Genomic DNA, 17,942 nt, shown 5'->3' on the forward strand with positions numbered 1-17,942 from the left:
AGGCATTTCATCTTCCCGAACACATCTTCTGATCACACAATCTAGCCCTATTTTAAACAATTCATTAGAAATCCATGAATAATTCGAACTCTCCTGAATAATTCTTCTTTTTTTCACTACGAAATAAATGTGGAGGTAGCTTCCCTGTAACCAAATAGTTAGCAATATCTGCATACCAAGGAGTCTTAGTAGTTACTGCAAATAAATATTCATCTGGAAACTTATCCTCTACAGGAGAATCTTCGTTAGTATTTTGGATTCAAGACAAGAAATCAGCTACTGTGTTTTGTTTCCCTGGTCTATCCAACACAGTAATATTGAATTCTTGTAAAAGTAAGAGCCATCTTGTGACTCTGCCATTAGTAATAGGTTTTTTCATTAGATATCTAATTGCAGAATGATCAATATGGACAAAAGTTTCATAGCATGTTATATAATGTCTAAACTTATTGATTGCATGAACAACATCTAAGAACTCTTTTTCAGTCACAGTATAGTTTAACTCAGCGGGAGTCAAATTTTTACTGGTGTAGTAAATGGCATAAGGAACTAAATCCTTTTGACCCAACACAGCTCCTAGAGCTGTATCTGAAGCATCTGCAGAAATATGGAAAGGAAGTTTCCAATTTGGCCCTCTCAAAATGGGTGCTTCAGATATTCTTGTTTTCAAAGTTTCAAATGCAGATTGACAATCAGGATCCCATTTGAATTCACAGTCTTTTGTAAGTAATTTGAAGAGTGGAGATGCTATTTTGGTGAAGTTTTCGATAAATCTTCTATAGTATCTAGTAAATCCAAGAAAACTTCTAACATCTTCTGACAATTTGGAATAGGCAACTTGGAGATGACTTCAACTTTTGATCTATCAACTTTAATCCCATCCCCCGAAATATGATGTCCTAAAACAATACCTTCAGTAAACATCATAAAGCATTTTTCATGACTCGATGAAAGGTTTGTTTCTTTACACCTTATAAGGACTTTTTCCAAATTCTCTAATGCCTCTTCAAATGAATTACCATAAACTGTAAAATCATCCATATAAACCTCTACACAATCATGGATTAGATCAGAAAAGATTCCTAGTACTGCCCTTTGAAATGTTGCAGGTGCATTACATAATCCAAAAGGAAGTACTCGGTAAGCAAAAGTTCCCCATGGATAGGTAAATGTGGTCTTGTCTTGATCTTCAGGTGCTACCTGAATCTGATTATAGCCACTAAAACCATCCAAAAATGAAAAATACTTTTTTCCTGCTAAAGTATCTAATACCTGATCGATAAAGGGTAAAGGAAATTGATCCTTCAAAGTTGTTTTGTTCAATTAATCAATTCATACCCTCCATTTACCATTCTTTTTAGGTACTATAACCAAAGGAGAAACCCATCGGCTATCTAAAATTGGATAAATGAAGTTTACGTTGAGGAGTTTTTGGAGTTCTTCTTTCACTATCTCCCTAAGGTTTGGATTCATCCTTCTCTGAGGTTGTCTGATTGGTCTACTGTTTTCCTCGATATAGATGTGATGAATGCAAGTCTTAGGGTCAATACCTTTCATATCGGTATACTCCCATGCAAATGCAGTAGAATGTTTTTACAAGATTTTGGTTAGCTTTCCCTATTGTGATTTTTCCAAGTTTTTGTTGATATTCAATGTTTTACCTGGAAAGATCTCAATGGCGGAACTACCAAACTATTCCATAGAGAAAAGAGACATTTGTCTAGATGATAGATACTCAATGTCAAAATCTAACTGAAATTGTGTGTGGTCATATTCCGAAGATGTTTCAAAGTTTTCTAATGTGTTCAGAATTTGACTATCTTCACTGATTTCAGAAATGGTAAAGACAGGTTGTATAGTATCCTCATCATCAACCCACTCATTATCTCCTATTTCTATAATTTCTTTTGCTGGAGGATACAAATTGAATTTCTTTGTCGAATTACCATCAGAAATATACATATCCCCAGACCTACAACTGATAAAAGCATCAGTTGTGGCTAGCCAAGGTCTTCCTAAGATGAGAGGGTGTCCTCCTAAATTACTCTTGGGAGTTAAAATCATAAAATCTACTAGATATTCCCAAGAGTCTAAGGAGACCGAAATGTCTTCTAATACACCATCTGGTTTGATAATTGATCGATCTGCAAGTTGCAGTAAAGTAGGTGTAAAAAGAAGATTAGGAAGTTTTAGCTGTTCCATAGTCTGTCTACTCATAATGTTGATAGCAGCCCCTAAATCAATCAAAGTATTTGGAATTTCTACCCCATTGATATGTGTTTTGACAATTGGACTACCGAGATCTATATACTTCTGCATAGTGATTTTTCCCATCATGATATCCGCAATTTTTCCTACCAGGTGGATTCTTCTTGTATCTCTCGGTTTCCTTCCTGGTCTTTTAAGACTCAACTCCTTTATTGTTTTTGCTAGAATAGGAATCTCTCTAATGGCTTGTAACAAGGGAATCTTGATACAGACATTCTTTAATTCATCTAGGAAATCATAGTCAGGCAACAAGATTTGTTTTTCCACCCCTTTGTCAATTTGTAATCTTTCAGGAAAAGGAGGTGTGGATGAAGATGCAGGTTGCTCAACTATAGGAGTTGTGGGGGTTGACTCTTTTTCTTTTTCTTTTTGAATGCTTGGGTTTTGAAGAGATGCTTCAGAACCTTTATTGGCTTCAAGAAAATCTTCCTCAAAAATGCTTTGCTTTTGAGCATCTATAGAAGGCTTATCTAAAACTCTACCAGATCTGAGTTGTACATCATTGAGAGGAACAATCATATAGGTAGGAAATTGTTGTCCTTCTACCATGTAAGCATTTTGAGGGTTTTTATTGTTGGGGTTCGGCAATGGCTGGGAAGGTAATTGATTTGTCTTCTGTTGGAATGGAAGCAAGAGTTGAGAATTTGGATTCTGTTGAGAAGGTTGTTGTTGTTGTGGAAATGGCAATGATAGTTGTGGATTTTGATTTGGAAGTTGTGGAGCTTGTTGGTTTTGAAAAGATGGAGGATATTGATAAAATTGAGCAAATCTCCCATAAGGATTTTGCATACCTTTTACCCATGATTGAAAAGGATTTGGAGATTGGGACCAAGGTTGTTGCCAAGGATTCCAATTTGGTGGGGTTTGAAAGTTCATAGAGTTGTTAAAACCTTGGTTTTGTTTCCCCTGCCAAGGTCTCCTTGCAGCAAAACAGAGAGACTCAATTGTATTTGGATCTTCTTGAAAGACAGCTTTGAGCCCAGGGATTGAAGGACAATCCTTGGTCTCATGGTTTTCTGAACAAATCACACATGTTTCTACAACTTTTGCATCCAAGGGACATTTCCAACAATGTAAACTTTGAAACGGGAACTGATACTGTTACCTGTTTTGTAGAGGTGGCAAAAAAATGACCCGATTTTCAAAAGTGTTGATGCAGAATACACATGTTTTTTTTAGAACATGGTTTTTGGAACTTTAATTTTTTTCATGTGCATTAAGCTTTAGAATGGTAGTGAATGGTAGTGATTTTCATCCTGATTTTAAAAAGTGAGTATTTTGCATCGCACCCTTTTTTTAAAAGACCTATTTTTTGAAAGACCGTTTTTTTTAAAGACCTAGTGTGTGAAATGTAAAAAAATATTTTCTAAATTTGATAGTTTTTGAAGTCGTCATTGTATTCATATTTTCTTGTTCTCTATCTTAATTTTTTTTTTTTAGTGGGGTTTTTATTGTTTTGCGTTTTTAAATTAGAAAGTCGATAGTTTGAATTTTAGATAATCTACATATTTAGACATCCTTAATTAATTTTTCAATCCACATGAAATAATTGTTTCTAAAAAACAACATTTTTTAACAATGGACATAAAAAATAACCATTTTTAACATAAATATAACAAAAAAACTAAACGTTTTGATAATTTTTTGCTAGAATTAACATGTCAAAATCACAATTTTTATACAAAAATATTAACTAAAAATGGTCAAATAATAGTTTTTTTTATGAATTTCATGTCAAAAAGATAATAATAACTACTTTTTTTTCAAAAAATAATGATTAACTTAAAAATCAATGCAAAAATCGCATATTACCAGTATTGAACGTATAACAACCCTAATTGAGTGTTTATTCTTCTCATAAAATGTCAAAGTCAAAACATTGCAAAGCTTGATTTACAACCATAACTTAAATTTAATCAACAATGTCACATAATCCAAACTCTTCGTCCTTTAGAGTTTCATCATTGTCCTCTTCCACAATATTTTCTGTTTCATTTTGCTCATTTTGTTCATTTTCCTCTTCTAATGGGTCTTTGATGTCTGCAAATCTCCCAATATATGTCTTTCCATACATTCCATGTAATGGTGGTTGGGGTTCCTTTGCCTTTTTTGCCACACGTGATTCACTAAAGTCCCCTTTCTTCAACCCAATTTCTTGCATTGCATCTGGAAGAAATTGAAGAGCATTAATTCTTTGCTGAATGAAATTGCATTGTAATGGATCTTTCTCAATTGCAATGCAATTTCTTCCTTTTTGAGGGTTTTGTTGTTCTGTTTGTGGGTCTATGGCTTTAAGCAGTTTGATATCTCTTTAGCCCAAAGTTCCTTGGGGACTGTTGTATTTTATGTATTTTTTTTTCCGATTTAATGAAATAGAAGGTACAACTCTTAGTTTAGCAAAACAAAAAGAAAATTTGCTCAGGGGGAGTTCCAGTACAGGTACCAGTTCCCATTGGTTGGGTAGAGCATCTTTCTATTCACTGTGGTTTTGCGGTAGGCCAAGTCATTTATTCATATAAGCGAATGAATGTTAAACATGTATTTTTGTTTTCTGATTTTTGTCTTTATTTTTTATGCTTGTGGTTATTCCAATGTATTAATGTTTTGTAATTTGAAAATTATGAAATCAAAAGAGGAATGTAATATTTCTTTGGGTTAGGTTAGTTATCGAGGTTAATAAACAAACCATAAGTCATTGAACCAAAGGGGAACAATCATAAATGCTAATTAATAGGCTTGAAGATTGCTGCAAGCCCTAGGTTAAGCCTGCATTATCCACAGACTAAACACACATACACACACATATAAATACTCTTGAAAACATAAAACAATGTGTAAATGAATGTGTAGATTATTTTTAATACTAAGTGAATTTATTGTTCTAGATATTTCTATCTAAAACACATAAACATAATATGATGAATGAAGGCTTTCAAGCTATTTTTGAAAAGTATCAACTGTAACTAATATAATGTAATGAGAAAAATATCAGAGTCGAAGAAAGTAATACATGAGAGCTAAGAAAAATTGAAAGAAAAACTAATTTAAAATTAGTAATATTAATAATATATGTCAAGCATACTATTATAGGATTTATCATTCACATGTGTTTCCTTCCAAGGTGTTTAATACCCAAAATGGTGAAACAAAATTTAGATGTGAGAACATAAAGGTTTTTCTTTATTTTGCTAATGATAAATGAACAACCACCAAAGAAGATGTACAAGCAACATGCATAACATAATAGGTAACCTTTTACAAGCCGACATATCATTTAAACCAAATGTATTTGTTATGCGTTATGTGTGAAGAGACATAAAAAATAACCATCCAAGATCAAACCTCTTATATCAATACATATAAACATATTATTAATATATAAATTTATTAAACAAGGGCAACTTTTTCGGTTAATTATCTCGAACAATATTCCTTATTTTAAAAACCAATATCTCTCATGTCAAAAGAAATATCTTCACGCATATCCATCATGTTGCTGTAAAAATATAATAAACTATATCTTTGATTCCATTGCATTGTATGCAGCAGCTTAATTTTCCATACTTTCGTTTAAACTTATCTTTACAAATATTCATGTTGTATCCGGGGTTTCAAAGTATTCTTCTTAAGCGTACCATGTCGGCTTCAATATTCAATGAATATATTGGCAAATTCTCTTCCACAACAGTGGATGAAATTAATTCTGCATCTGTTCCTTTTGTGCTCAAAGTACTTCTCCACGGAGAGCTATCAACTTCGTTGCCTTTAGAACCACTACTGTCCATAGAACTAGAATTTATGCCAAGCTGCTTAAAAACCAAACCTTTCTTCTTGCTTAAATGCCTTTTCTCCCTTGGACCCATGCCAACAAGTAGGGCAGCCTCTAGGCCTTCCCGAGTAATATCCGTACCTTCGTAATAATTTTTTATTACCATTTCAAGCTCTTCACGTCGTTCCTTTGGCATTGTTTATCCATGCCGCAAGAGTGCCATTGCAGCAATTCTCAATTGCAAAGGAGAAACACCTCTTTCACCACCATCTGCAACAAATTCAGCTCCATTGACTCTGCAACAAATTCAGCTCCATTGACTCCTCCCTGACTATTCCTAGAATCTACTACCTTTCTTGCAAACAAAGGAATTCCAAACTTAGTAGCAACTTGTCTCTTATACTTCTCAGCGGCAGAATGCGCAATTTCATGACAGTCAACACAAAGCAAAACAATATCATGTGACCGGTGGCTCTTTAAATGTTCTGGAAAATGCATCCTATAGAAAGACGGAATGATCCTATACCGTAAATAATGATTGCTCTCTCCGCAACCAACACACATGTTCTTTTTGCTTTGAATGTAGAATTCATTGTTTTCATCTTCAGGGCGACCTTTGGGCTCAAAAAGAAGTTTTACAGCTGGAGGGTCATCCTCTATAAGTTTTGCCAAATCCCGACGAATATACCAATCAAGCTTTCTCTGATCGCAATAACAAAGTAGGCGACCATCACTGGCATAGATTCTACAATTGTGATAAACAGGTGACTTGCACGAAAATTTCCGCACAAACTGTGCACGTGAAGCTTCCTTACTGCCTCGTTTTGACACTCTGCCTCGGTTTGCCTCAGAGAACATTAACCTCTTTGAATTGAACCTAGAAGATTTTCCTACTGTATGCCCCTCCCAGTTGTCAACTTGCATGTTTCCACAATAATTACCCTGTTTAACTCCCACACATGCAATATCTTTTTGCAAATTACCGTTCTTGCTGACAACATCCTCTTTAAGGTGGTTGCATAAATCTTTTATGTGCATATAGACCACAGGAGATGGTGAAGGAACTGGTGTCATGAAAGAAGACTCGGTGACAGACTGCACAATAGAATCAGCTGCAGAAATTGTACTATAAATCTTTTTTGGACTAGTAGGTGTTGCCTTTGCCAGAAAAATTATTGCTTGATCAGAAAGTATAAAACGTAAACTCTCATCTTCTGCCCGGGCCACAGAATCTCTCCACATGCACAGCTTCCTCACAAGCTTCCCAAATCTACCATCTTTCAATATGGACTCTCTAGATTTACTAGAACTTGTTCCTTGACTACTATAATAGCGTGACAATATATATGTAGCAGCAGCTTGCCCTGAAGAAGCCCCCTCCTTCTCATACAATTGAAGTGTGATAAGATTAGAATGTCTCCTCAAACAAATCTGACCCATATTTATCATTAAGCTCAGCAGAAAGGTAGTCTGCAATATAAAGTAGCTAGTGTGCATCAGCACGTGCATACTGGACCATGGCCTCTGGTAGAGGACGTAATCGCCAATCTGCACGCTGAAAGACTTTATTTGAAGATATTCCACAATATTTTTGAAGCAAATATGACAATGACCTCTGGTCGGGCGGGGCGGGGCGGCCCTGGGTGGCGCTGTGGGTCTCAGTTGCTGCATATATGCAAATAAGTCGTTTATTTATTACTGTCTTCTATTACATTTATTTTGAGCACATAAGAATGTGCATTTTTTTATTTAAGTATATATATATCTTCACAAATACAATGAAAAAATTGCCACAATCAACATTGAATTGAAGAAATTTCTAAATGCGCTTTTAACACAGTGGTTGAACAACATGATAGAATACCTGGAATGTAACATCTGTAACACACGTACCCAAGACGTGGGCTCTTTATTATTTGAGAATCTGCATTTGCATGTAAAGTAATAAATGTGAGGCAGCACAATTAAGTTGAACAAAATGATACCTCACTCACCCTAAATGAACCTATTTTCATGCTGCTGCATATTTAATTACCATTACCTCCCAGTTCACCAGAAGAACACTCGCTGTTGATAGACGTAACATTAGAGATAGAGTTATGAACCCCATCACAAGGTTGTGGCGCGTTGGTTATTTGAGCATAACGTTATAATGGTCTGTTGTTGCAGAGTTTTATTGAGTTTTATTGGACAACTACGTGTCCAAAAAATTTATTGTTGATGTGATCAACGAACTATTGGTGCTTTATAAATATTGAAGACGATGGGTTGCGGAATAGATACGAACGAGAAATCGGAGTGTATTTTTTGCGTGTTCACTTGTTTTCCCTTTTTGACCATTAAAACTGTGCAAGGAGCATTCTCATGTACTTTTGCATGGCTACACAAGTTTTTATATGAGAGTTAGAAGATGAGGATGGCATCTCTGAAAACACATTTATGTTAATATAATTATGATAGGGTGTCAAAATTTTAATTAATGCAGGTAGAAATTTACTTATGTTTATATTTTATTTTTAATCAAATTAATTAATTAAAAATTGCTATATAAATATGTTGTATGAATATGAATTATTATTTTTTGGGCATGAATATGAACTATGATTTTTTAGACATGTAGTATTAGTAAGATTGTATTAATATATGATATTGTAATGAAATTTGTTTTTAAGAATAGATTGTTACGTGTTTTCTTTTTCTAATTTTAATGTTTAACTCATATATTAATTATTGTTACAATAATAATAATATTAATAATAAAGTTATAATATAGTTAATTTTTATAATTTTGGTGATGTGAGATGTATCATGAGATAAGTGTTTTGGTGCCTAAGGAAACAAGATACTACTTTTTGTTTTTATGATATAAATGTAATTTCATGAATGTGTTTTGCCATTTATACATAACACTTGAATAAATTGTTAATTTTATTATTTAATTTTAAAATAGGTTTGTAACAACATTAATCAATGAAATTGTATTTATTCAAATTGAAAATTTATTTGGTGCCTCTTTACTAAATCAAGAGTTCACTTCAAACCTTTGCTCTCTAATCCCTCAATCCAATGTAGAACAATGGGTAAGAATACAATAGCCAACCACAATCACAAACTACCAACAATAGCCAACCACAATCACACACTACCAACATGTCATTGCTATTTTTTACTTCTTTTCACCTTTCTTTAATTATAAAAATCCAATCAACAAAGTAAAGTTCCAATTAAGTGTGTCTATCCTCCTCTTCTTCTTCTTTCTTTTTGGTCGACATTTATCAACGTAGGCTTCTCTATCATATGACCTATCCCTATCAACCTAGATTTCTCTATCAAATGACCTATTTCTCTACCCATTGTTTTGACGTTGGTTCATGTTATATGATAAATACTTTGGGCATGTCTCTTGCATCTTGCATGATACACAAACTTGCATCTTGATTCCGGGAATCGACCCGCCGCCGGGTCGGGCGGGGCAGGGCGGCCCAGGGGTGGCGAGGGAGGGCGGGGTGGGCCGGGAGGGGGAGGGGGAGGGGGAGGGAGGGGGTGGGGCGGCCCGAGCGGGGGGGGGGGGCGGCGGGGGGGGGGGGGGTAGGGGGTGGGGCGGCCCGGGCAGGGGGCCGCGGGGGGGAGGGGGCGGCCCAAAATGATATTCTACCAGAAACATTAATGTGCTTTTTCCTTAAAATTTAACTTTGTTTGAGACATAAAAAATTGGTTTTATTAGCATTTTTTAAAAAGTATGAAAATTGACCCTAAAAAAAAAATCATTATTCCAGTATCAACACTTTCGTTCTGAAGCTATATTTTGCAGGAAAATTTCGTAGAAAATTTCGTAGTCACTGCCATTTTTAAAACAGCCACAAAATTGACACCTAAAAAAAAAATCATTATTCCAGTATCAACACTTTCGTTCTGAAGCTATATTTTGCAAGAAAATTTCGTAGTCACTACCATTTTTAAAACAGCCGCAAAATTGACACCTAAAAAAAAAATCATTATTCCAGTATCAACACTTTCGTTCTGAAGCTATATTTTGCAGGAAAATTTCGTAGAAAATTTCGTAGTCACTACCATTTTTAAAACTGCCACAAAATTGACACCTAAAAAAAAAAACATCGTTCCAGTATACACACTTTTCGTTTTGAGCACTGTTTTTGTGGTTTTTTTGGGGTTTTTGGGCCAGAGTTACCGTTTTGAGTTTATAGTTCCCGTTTCAAAGTTTACATTGTTTCCCTTAGAGCATGTTTCTTTCTACATTTTGGGCAAAAGATGGCCAAAGCTTCAGCTTCTGCTTTCTGTTTGTTTTGTATTTTAAGGGTGTCTAGTTGCTCACTAAGACTCCCTAAGATATCAGTTTTGAATTCATCAAGCATGTTGCCAATCTCAGCCCTACTTACTGATCCAATTGCAGATTTGTTTGCTCTAATGAGAGAAGGATCTCTAGGCCCTTTTCCAGTTTTAGATTTTCCCCTTGAGAGATGGACACATAGCTCTGCTATATCATGAAGTGGAAGTTGAGATATATCTCCTTTTCCCATCATGTTCAAAATATCTATCCATTCATCTCTAATGGCTTTTAATAGAAGGGCTTTCAAGGTTTCCTCATCTAAGTTATTCATTTTTTCTCTTTTCAGGTTGTATTGAAATCTTTCATGTAAATCTTCTAAGTTTTCATCTTCTCTTTGCACCATTTTGAATACCTCATCCTTGTGATTGGTGGGCATACAATAGTCCAGGTATCTATCCAAAAATGTTTGTTTCATATCATTCCAAGTCCTAATGGATTGATTGACTAATCCCATGAACCATTTCAAAGCAACTCCTTTCAATGTTGAAGGAAACAATTTGAGTTTTTGAGAGTCTTCTAGATAATCATAAGTTCGACATACGACCTCAAACTCAAATAGAAATGTTTCAGGATCCTCATTTCTTAACCCATGAACGTTTGGGAGGACAGAAGGTGAGATGTTTTTCATGGTTGCTCGAGAATCCTCATCGACCATAGGAAATCCAAATGAGATATCTCCATCCCTATTTCCCCCATTGTTACCTCTACCTCCTCCATTGTTTCCTCCTCCTCCTCCTCTACCTCTACCTCTACCGAATCCGTTTACTACTTCCTCTGTCATGATAGTTTCCTCAGAGACTTCAGAGTCCTCTGGTTCCTCTATTAATGGCGAATGAGGAGGAATTTATCCCTTTTCTTCTTCAGGTGACTCTACTTCTTCAACTACAATGTGTCTCCCTGTAGAAGGAACGAAAGGATCTTTTCCTAATTCAGATTCGATGGATGGTGTGGGAGAGTCTCCTAATTCAACTATTGCCTCTTGAATTCCAGGAATCCTAAGGCTAGGAGTGTGAGTTGGAGATGATGGAGGTGGCTCTTGTCTATTCCTTGAAGTAGATGGAGTTGTAAAAATCGACCTCTTGGCCCTAGCTAAAAAAATTCCCCTAGAATCTCTTGCTCTATGCATGTCATTTTTTTTATTTTTCTTCAAGTCAGGCTAATAATTCTCTTTCTGATCTTCCAGGTCACTCTAGGTGCAAGAAGAGAGCATACTCAAGAAATTATTAAACCAATAACTCTCTCTTTTATGATCCTCCAGTTCACACTAAGTGCAAGAGGAGAGCATACTTTGAGAGGTTATCAATTTTCCTTCCTTGAAATTTTCTTGTTTTTTTTTTTAAGAAATTGGCTACCTAGTTTCACTTCCCGGCAACAGCGCCAAAATGTTTGGTCAATTTAGTGTGTCCTAAATTGCTATTTAAAATTTCAATCCAAGAGTCGTAAACTGCTGAAGTGAAGTGCACTGTATATGCAAGATAACCGATTTCTTAGTTCTTTGTCGTTTTTGAGTTTTTGGTTTGTTTTTGGGTATATCTTCTGTGGATTCCCTAGTGTGAGATGGTGAAATTGAAAGTCAAGTATGGATGGTAATGGTGATTTCTACAATGATTCAAGTATGGATGGTAATGGTGATTTCTACAATGATTTTCCAAACTTTAAAGTTCTCAAAAATAAGGTTTCAAACTGACTATGATGAAATCAATTCTTAAAAGGAAATAAAATGTACCAAAACAGTGAACTAGTGACAATGGCCCAGTATCCTTACTGCTGTAGGAAAAGAAAATAAAAAACTAAACTCAAAGCAACTCAAAGACTGAAAGCAAAGAAAACTAAATCACACTACTTCAACTCACATTCTAACCCTTCACCTTTCGACTCACTCCGGCTATAGGAAGTAATCATAAACAAGCTGAGTAATATGATATATAAATTGTAGGAAATCAGATTGCATAAAAGGAAACTAAGATTTAACTACTCATTCATATTTCAATTCTTTAAAATGACATAAGTAATTTAATCTCTAACTTGCAGGAAAGCAAACTAAATCATACTACATCAAATAATATTTTGATTCCTCACTAATTGAGTCACTTGGCTATAGGAAGGAAATCATAAACAGATGAGTAATATGATATCTAAGTGGCAGAAAAGTAAATAAGCAAAGCAAAATTGAAAGAAATGACAATGCTGGAATTAAAACTTAGTAAATGAATCAGCAGAAAGGACAAGATGATCTCATGTCAGTAGTCATTAAAACTATGTAATTTTCTCGGACTGCCTACAAGAAACTGAAAGACAAAGACTGACCAGCTAGCAACCATAAGAAAGCATAAAACGAAAAGATGAAAAACAGTTAGTTATAAACATCAGGAAATATATATACAGGCAACTAATTATAAAAGCAGTAACATAATGAAAGAAGGCGAGAAATTATATAGTAGATACAGGGCTTTGGTGTACAGGGGCCCTTTGCAACCTCAGCCAATCAATACTCAGTCACAAATGGAACTCAAGAATGTTGTCTTCTCATATATTAAAGTGCAGTAAAAACATAGAAATAGAGCACGGTACAGTGGCTCGTAAAACAAAGTCAAGATTACATATGAAAAGCTAACTGTCAAGTGTTTGATAACGCGTTATTTATAAGTGAAAATGCTATAACTAATTCCTAGATTCTACGCTACCAAACAGACACATAAATCTCCACGGCCTGAGATCTAGCGGTATGGTAATTATACAGTTAAATCCATGGAGTGGTGGCTGCTCGATTCAATTCATGGATTGATGCACAGGTGTTGGCACACCTCCAAAAATTGAGGATCTTGCCACGCAAACCTTCACGTGGGAAAAACAGAGTCGTGCCACCGTAAAACTCTTGGTTTGACCCCTCCCTTGACCGTCTTTGACCATGGTTGTTTGTGAGTGATTCGGCTGAACTAAGGGGACATGCTCCATGTACATGTCATTTGCAACTTGCCCATGTGGCCGGATTCTCCATTGGACACCTGTAACACAGTCTTTAACAAAATGGTTGTAGAAACTTGAGCTGGCTGCGGAAAGTGACAAGTTTCCACAGCTGCTTGAACAAAAATCTAAATCAAACAACAGTCATAAACATAGTTAGAAAACCATTTCATAAGCTCTTTTTAGACTAATATGCAATGATTTGACAGCTTGGTGGATCAAATAAATGGAAAAGAAGGCTGAAAAGGTTTATAGGGAAGATGCAGGTTTGGGACTCAACACTTAGAGCTTTGGATACTCCTCCAGCTAACTGATCCTTCAGTTGTTGGGCTGATGTAATCTTCTCTCTTACCCATTTTTAACCTATAGAGTTGGTCTAACATCCATGGATCTTCTCTGTCATCTACAGGTTTTGTGAATCTAGGCCCTTGGTATGGGTCTAGTGGTTGGATGACTCTTACTCCCTCTACTTCAAATATCATCAACTCCTTCTTCATATCTATAATGGCATAATTTTCATAGGCCCAGTCAATACCTAACAGTGTCGAGTAAGGATCTTTGTCCCCCATTATATCAATCACTTCAAAATATGTGTGTGTTTTTACCCCTACTACATCCACCTCCATGCCCTCCAGTCTCCCAATCGGAAGTATATAGTATTGATTGGCCATTCGCAGTTGTATTGGTGAGAATGTTAGTTGAGGTTTCCCCATTTCCTCCCACGTCTTTCTTGGCAGGATGTTGACGTCAGAACCCAGGTCTAACATAGTGTCCTTGATTTGGAATCTAGCAATCTAAGCATCAATTTTGAATTCCCTGCCTATTCTCTTCTTATTTCTCCTTACTCTCCTAGTGTGCCTTTCAGGCAAGTTGGCAGAGATTTCCCCCCTTTCAGTTTCTTCTTCCGGTATGGTTGCCCCCAGGCTTTTCCGTAGTTTCCCCAACATCTGCTCATCATTGACAATCTGCAGGAATAGCCTGAACCACTCCTCAATAGGTCTGGTATTGGTAGATTTTGGAAGATATGAATGCTTTTCCTTACGAGACTTTGTTTGTTCTCTTGATGGTCCTATGCCTTCAGTCATATTGTCAAACAATTTGGTTGCTTCTTTTTAGTACTATTTTTGTTGCTCAGAGTTATATGGCCACTTTGGCGAGGCTACTTAGATGATTGTGGGTTGGTCTAGAGTGCCCTAGTCAGCCACAATCCTTTTTACGCCATGGGCAGCTATGTTTATGTTGGACAACGGAGCTACCTCTGTAACCCTAGGTTCTGCATTGATCAAATTTGTCCCTCGTTTCCTGTTCCACTCCTCCCATCTTATGATCAACTCCGAGAAATCCTCCATCACGTGGGCATTTATCCTGCACTTTGAGCACTATGGTCTCCTTGGTAGGGGGCAGTCCCACGTGACATGTCCCTCTTGGTCACAGTTGTAATAGCGGATGGTCCCCCTACCTCCTACCCTTCGTCCTCTCATCCCTCCTCCTCCTCACCCACCACAAGCAGTCTCATTAATCTTGAAGGTCGAACAGTCTAGTCGATCTGCTAACACATCCAACACTCAACATTGGTCCATGTGGTTGGTTGTGGATGCGTATAACTCACAATATTTGTTATTCTAGACATTCAAATACTTCTACAATATTAGGCATAACCGAAGTGGGTGTCCATACCCCTACACACTTTGCAGTACTATGGCTGGTTGCGGCCCAAAAATGCACCTTGCGACCCTACCGTCATGACTCCTGCTATAGCAGGGGCCTCTGATGGTCCCCCTGGCCCTGATGCGGCACCCGCACCCCTTAGCCTTGGGCACTCCATGGCAACATGGCCCTCCACTAGGTAGTTGGTACACTGCACATTCGGTCTTGTTGGGCAGGTTGGTTGTAGATCTTTTAAGTTCTCCATTAAACTTGCAATTTGGTGTTGGAGACCCAAGATAGAGGGTTCATGTGAAGCAGATCCCCATCAATACTTATGTGGATGCCCCACTATAGCCTCTATTTGGGTTGCTTGATCTAGGGCATCCTATAGTGTCTCGATTTGTTGTTGTGTTAGCGGCATCCGAATGAGGGGTAACAGGACTTTGATGAACCAATCCCTCTAGTGATTGAGGTCTATGGTATAGCTAATCTTACCAATTGCGTCTTTACACTTTTACATTAGTTCCTAGGTGGTTTCTCCCTCTTGCTACTTGATTTCCCACAACTCCGACAACCCTTTTCGATCCTTCTTGGGAAGTTTGAATTCTTGTACAAATTATTTTTTAATCTCATCTACCGTCAGGTTTTGGTGTAACTCTGGCAATTTGATGAACCACCTTAGGGTTGTTTCCCTGAGAGTGGTCTAGAATTGTATCAACTTTACATGTTTAGGAATCTGTTGAGCCCTCCAAATAGCCTCACGTAGGCACCAGTGTTGCTCCATGTCCTCATTCCCTCTACTGGATAATTATGGATATCTCATAAATGACCCCACCATTAGAGTGGATTTGCGCTAGAAGCACAAAAACTTGCGATCCTGGCTAGTGAGATCCTTATAATCCTAAATTACTATTACTGCTATTTCCACTACTACTAGCAGTACTAGTCTTATAACTAATATGTGCACTATGCACTCTTATTGTCTTAAGAATCTTAGAAATAAATTTACTAGGGTTGTTGTAGAGTACCAGGGGAAGGTCGAGGGAACGCTACCTGGGATTCGAGGGGTTGGATCTTTGATTCTTCTAGATGCATCATCCTCTATGAATAGTCTCCTCATCACAAAGCACATCTCATCCTCCATGTCTTCCTCTGATTCAACGCGACCAATTCCATTGGACCCCTCCTCTGCAACTGGTGAGGGAGGGCTCCTATCACCCTCTGGACTTCCAGCAATCCTAGTTGTCTCTATCCCTTTCCCTAAGTCCTCATCCATCATGTCTTCCTCTTCCAGGCTCCTAAACACCACTCCTACTTGGTGTAGCTCCTCCCGCTGCCTTTTAATCACCTACATGGCTCTTTCATGCTATTTCTCCACTATCCATGCCCTCCTCTACGCTCTCACTTCCCTGGCCCTTCATGAATCCTCTGCGTCCATCCTTCTAATGGCCTCATGATCCCCCACTAGGTAGCATTTCTCCCCTTAGATCCTTCCCCTAGTACTAGGGGTTTACGCTACCATGCTTAAACTTTGGAATATAAGTAGGCCTTCTTCCACCATTAAGACTTTAATCCAAAGAGGTACTTCTTTCAACAACTTCCCTCTTAACCCTGCTCGAAACATAGTGTTGTCTTTTGAAAAGGATTGGTGGCTTTCTGCTGCGAACTTGATAGCGTACCTCTCTAATGTAGTTTTCACAAAGAAATCTACTACTCTTGTAAGATCTGTGTGATGATGGTAGAGTGGTGTGATATCCACTGGAGTCTAGTCGTGATGAGACAATGTTTGTCCTCCCGATCTACCCTTCACTTGAAATATTCACAACCATTTGTACAGTTCCTATGGGAACTTACACCAGAAGATATTGTACTGATCACTTGCAACCTCTAAGTATAGAACTTCATCTTTCACTTTTGTAATAGCTCAATGGAAAAGTAGATATTTTTTAGATACAAACTGATCCACTTGGTCGTCCCACCAGTTTTGTATTTCCTTCTTAAAAATCCTCGATACCATATTCCAAACCCTCCTTTTTTATTTCAGGTCCCAGCAATGGAACCATTTGTTGGCATGAAAATGATAGCAGGGTTGAGACCCTAGGTTTGGTCACAAGGGGCCAACAAGGCTCCATATCAGTATAGATAAATTTCGCCATTTTCACCTTACCTAGAGAGGGTAAGGAGTCTCACCTGATGCATTTCACAATTGAAGTTAGATGAGGGAGGGAATTAGGCACCAAAGGATTCATATTGAATATAAGAGACAAAAATATAATAGCTTAGCATCTATATTAACCCAATCACAATAATCTACTCATGCCATATCAAGAAACTATAGAACCAGATGCATTCATTAAATTTTTTAAAAAGTCAACACAGAGCTTACGAACACAAGGTGGATTTGAACCATATCTTCCATTAACCTAACATAAAGTGGTACATAAGGCTCAAGGCCTGATAATCAATAACATGAATAACATAACCAGCATAAACATATATAGATAGGACCATGGATTTGTTCACATTTGTCCACAACATAGGAAGATTCTAACTATCACAGGATCACTCGATTGACTAACAACAACCGTTCTTCTCTCTTTCTTCTAGTTTTTATCCGCTACCTTGTGCTTGGACTGCTAGTTCTACCTTCCTTCTGCTCAACTGCCTTCATTCTCAGCTACCTTTATTCTCTCCTTTGTTTATTGTCCCTAATTCTTCCCGTCACCTTTCCACAACTTCCAGTCATCTTTCAGTTTCTATTCTTCCCTCAATTGTCAACTCTGCAACTTCAATATTCGTCCCCACCACTTGTTATCAACTTCTTTCTATGTAAAATCTCAAAACGAAGGCCCCAACAGAATTGTCCATGCAACTGGAAGGCTCCAATCACATAAATTATTTGTTGTGCAAACAAATGCAGTTTAATCCTTATTATGGTGTGCCTGT

General features: G+C 37.1%; 1 pseudogene; it reads right to left on the reverse strand.

Annotated features, from left to right (window-relative positions):
• The window catches only part of LOC149252020 (protein RRP6-like 3), a 185,096-nt pseudogene that overhangs the window by 153,496 nt on the left and 13,658 nt on the right, over positions 1-17,942 (reverse strand).

This window comes from Pinus tabuliformis, chromosome 7 (genome assembly GCF_031772625.1).
Source record: "Pinus tabuliformis cultivar Carrire ecotype Pingquan chromosome 7, CPIR1, whole genome shotgun sequence".
NCBI classification, from domain to species: Eukaryota; Viridiplantae; Streptophyta; class Pinopsida; order Pinales; family Pinaceae; genus Pinus; species Pinus tabuliformis.